The 4,610-nt window shown below is 44.3% G+C and overlaps 1 pseudogene; it reads left to right on the forward strand.

Annotated features, from left to right (window-relative positions):
- The first annotated feature begins 542 nt into the window (after window positions 1-542).
- Window positions 543-2,108, forward strand: LOC119310118 (annotated as a pseudogene).
- Window positions 2,109-4,610: the final 2,502 nt, after the last annotated feature.

The raw sequence follows: 4,610 nt of genomic DNA on the forward strand, positions 1-4,610 counted from the left end.
AACCATACAGAAAAATAAAATTACAATCAAAGCCTTGGTGTGTCAAAGTCTTCTTCCTCCTGCATCCATCGGCGGTGCGTCGTGGTCATACCGATGACGCCTCTAGATCCATAAAGGAGTAAACATTTGAAACCCGGGAGCTTTTAAAAGAACCGGTCGGGAAGTTTTTGTTGTAGACCAAGACACGTCGGCGGCCATGATCTGTGTGGCAAAACACCATCCGCCGGAGAGAAGAACGGCAATAAGGACCCGCTGAAACTACGAAGACCACGAAAGCCAACTAGATCAAGGAGGAATCAGTAGAAACCTACACCAACTGGATCCCTGTAGACCCGCCGAAGACAAAAAACACAGGCCTTCCGCGGGCAATAAGCACGCCAATGGAATGGAGGTACGGTAGGGAAGAATTATTCCTGAACTTGGAAAGCGCCGCTGCCATGCTGTCCCAAACCAGACACAAAGATTTCGTAAAGGAACCTGAGACAAATTACCAACGCCGTTGTATACCAAGTCCGGATCTATGTGGTTATTACGAGGAGAAGATGATGGAAGGAGGATTGCTGGAGCACCTCCGGTCATCGGCGCCGTTCTACGTTGCGCCGGCGGCGCCGGCCTACCCGCCTATCGGCGTCCTCAGGACCTACTTCAACCAGCACCTCCGCCGACCCTCCGCCCGCTCCTCCCCTTCGTCATCATCGACATCACAGCCTGCGACTCGGACAACAGCTACTACTCCGAATCTCGGGTCGAGCGACGCTTACGCGGAGGTGCTGGCGTATCTGAGCGCGGTGTGCTCGCGGGAGGCACGGGAGCTCTGGGCCGGGGTGACGACCGAGGGCCACTGCTTCGTGCTCAGCCGCCGCCAGGGCCAGGAGGTCGCCGATGAGTTCTTGGGCGTCACCATATGGTGGTCGGCCGTGGCCCTGGACCAGCAGCAGCATGCCGCCCAGGGTTGCTGCCGCCTCACCTTCCATGAGCGCCATCATAAGCTAGTCGTCGATGCATACCTGCCGCACGCGTTCGATGCGCCGGCCAGGATGTCACTTTCCGCAACCGCCGTCGCAGGTTCTACTCCAACAAGCAGGGCGACAGCTACTAGTATGCACTACGCAATTACTACATATTAGTAGTACTAAAATATTTGGAACATTAAAATTTGAACCAGATTCATACAAAATCAAATTTTAAATAGGTGAAACTTGTGAAAATCTAGTTATTTTGGGTAGATTGAAACCCGAATTTTTTGCTGATATTTTTGTGACGTCCGAAACTCGGACTATGTAATTAAAAATTGATAACTTTGCTGGTAGATGTAATTATTTTGCTTTAACTAACCATGCATGTTGCTTGCAGCTCGTCGACCAGGGAGGTCTGGAGCTACATCGACTTCAACCACCCAACCACCTTTGAAACCCTAGCCATGGACTCCGCCAAGAAGCAGATGATCATGGACGACCTCGATGACTTCCACAATAGCAAGGACTACTACCGCCTCACTAGCAAGGCGTGGAAGCGGGGCTACCTCCTGCACGGCCCTCCCAGCACCGGCAAGTCCACCATGATCGCCACCATGGCCAACTACCTTAACTACGACATCTATGACATCGAGCTCACCACCCTAAGAACCAATAGTGACCTCCGCAAGATCTTCATCTAGAAGACTGGCAGTCCATCATCGTCATCAAGGACATCGACTGCTCCCTCGACCTCACCGGCAACTATGCTACAAAAGGTAAACATCGACGTTGACGGTCACAGGAGGAGGATGACCACGATTATGCCGATCCCAATAAACTGACGTTGTCTGGCGTACTCAATTTCACCGATTGCCTTTGGTCGGCACACAGCGCAGAGCAGATCATCGTGCTCACCACAAACTATGTCGGCGAGCTTGATGGATGGACATGCACATTGAGATGTTATACCTTAAGTTTGAGGCGTTCAAGATGCTGGCCATGAACTACCTCCAAATGGAAGAGCACACACTATTCGACACCATCAACGAGTTGTTGGAGGAGGTGGAGATTGCCCTGGCAGATGCCGCCGAGTGTTTGATGGTGTCAAGGTGCACGGATCATGATGCATACGCTTGCCTCAAGCGCTTTTGATTGGCGAGATCAAGAAGAAGAAGGATGGGGAAAGCAAGGAGATAAACAACAAGACAGCCAAGACCAATGAGCATAGAAATAAGGCAAAGGCCAAGGCCAAGGCAAAGAGAGGATGGCCCAAGCCAAGAAAGAGAAGGTAAAGAGGCAGCATCCAAGGACAATAACAACACTGATGACAACATAGAGAAGATGGCAATGGAGGTAGAGGAGGACGAGGAGGAGGAGAGAATGCCATCCAAGAAGATTAAATAAGAACGGCAAATCAGAGGGAGATATGGATATGAAGACAAGTGCCAATGAAACAAGTTATGTGAAAGTCATGCATCGTTCTCGCGAAGATTCTAATTCTGGTACCAAACTATATATTGTCCTCTATGTGTCAAAATTTCGCTATTAGGAAGTAATTGGGAGCGTGCGATGTGAAATTTAACTGATTGCATAAGTAGAGAAAAAACAATGATTATTTTCGTTCACATATGTTCGTTTACAGTCTGCATGAGGCTGCAAGAGATGCTAAAGATAAAAGCTACCATTCGATTATTATTATTATTATTATTCAAAATAATAATTATAATTGTATTGTATCTTCAGTTTTATGTCTATGGATCATAGCGGGCGCCTCCTGGGTTACCAGCCGTAGCTTAGCGGGGGTCCAACAGAAGAAAGAAATTATTGTTTGCTTCAATGATTAGTGGATGGTCATACATAAAACGATTAAATATAAGCCATAGATTTTATATTTATGAATGTATTTAAGCTTATTGCAATGGCTATCTTCTGATTGTATTATTACTACACTTCATTCCTTCAGACTGCCAAAGAACACCTATTTTTATATTGTAAATATGTTGCTGGAGTCTAGGCATAACAGAGTGAACAACGAAGTTTCCTTGCGCCCACTAACACCTATTTTATATTGTAAATATTTTTTAATTTCTGATTTATGAACTTACAAACTACTACTGGCGTTTTCTACAACTTGAAGCACCAAAACGTAGGCTGTAGTGTATCAATATCAATAGGAAGCTCATTTTCAGATTGTCACTTCGTCATTGATAACTTGGGTAAAGAATGAGTAATGTTAATTTGTGAGCATATGCTTCTCCATGGGCGCTTTTTATGAACAGCACCCCCCTAATTTTTTATCCTTCATATTGCATTTTATCATAGCTAGATGTAAATAGGATATGATTTTGGGCATGTTCTGATTCTTTTTACGATTTTAGAGAGAATAAGAAACAGTGAATGCTTTTGCTAAGTGTGAGGTTTATTTTTTTCTTGAAAATTGCATAATTATTCAATTTTCCATATGATATTTATATAAGTCAATTTATTCCGCTTATTGTGCATTACAACATCTACTCAATTACTGACCGCCCATTTTAATAGGCACTTATTTATTTCACATGAAAAGAAATACATGGGGAATATAGTTAAGGATCTCTATTTTTTTAATCAATTTCTGCCCTTGAACTTATGATCTCTAACCAGTTACTTGCAAATGGTTAAGAAATCTCATGTAAATGTGCATTTTGGCCAAAGAACCAATGAGGTGTTTCCAAAAGAGATAATCTTGCATATTTCTGTTTGTGCCATGTGTTTGCCATCACAATAATTGAACCTTTGTTTATGTTGTATGTCTTTCTTCTGAACTTTGTATAATAATGATAGGACTAAAAATTCAGTGAACTGTGCTACACTCTTGCCCATGTCTTCTGGCTAACCGAAAATATTTTCTAGCTGAAGTCGCCCATGAAGTTACGGCCTATGACGAACAGGTGGCTAAATCTCCACAAGTTCAAACCACACGACCAGCGACCTGCGTGTCGTGTCAGACTGAATTTGTACTGAAGAAGACAACAACAAGGCATGAGGGCGAAAAGCAAGTCCATCTAAGACAGTGTTCATTCCATTCTATTCCACTGTACTCTCTCAAGACATTGTCCATTCCATTGTATGCCACCAACTTCGGTAATCAACATAGCAATCTACGCTATGTACTGTATAGTTTTCGCGCTACTTGGCTAGATGTAGAGAACAACTAATGGAAAATAATAAAGCTAATGGCATATGCTAATATTGGCGTGGCCCTGCGCCTTCCGCCTGCTACTGCTAGTGTATAAGAAAAATACCTAACATTATAAATAGTGGGGCAATAGGTGGCCAGTGCCAAATACTATTCACGCCGAGGATACAGTCACAAACCACAGTGCCTTCGTAGAAGATCAACATCAAAACTCATAGCATAAGTTTAATCGATGCTTGGCCTGCCGTCTCTCTTTCGTAGCTGGTAAGATTAACTTTAGCTAGGTATATGTAAGCGGACGATGCTAGATTTGGTAGTAATGAGATGAGTTGGGAGTAGAAGTATACTTTTCTGCTAGCCTCGGGCGGCTTGCTTAACACGTTGATGTGCATTTTCTTGCATAGCCGGAGGACGGAATCGGATCCTCTAACATCCTCAAGGGATGTCACGTAAGCTACAGTAACCGTGACATCCCT

The sequence above is a fragment of the Triticum dicoccoides genome, chromosome 5B, assembly GCF_002162155.2.
Source record: "Triticum dicoccoides isolate Atlit2015 ecotype Zavitan chromosome 5B, WEW_v2.0, whole genome shotgun sequence".
Lineage (NCBI taxonomy): Eukaryota > Viridiplantae > Streptophyta > Magnoliopsida > Poales > Poaceae > Triticum > Triticum dicoccoides.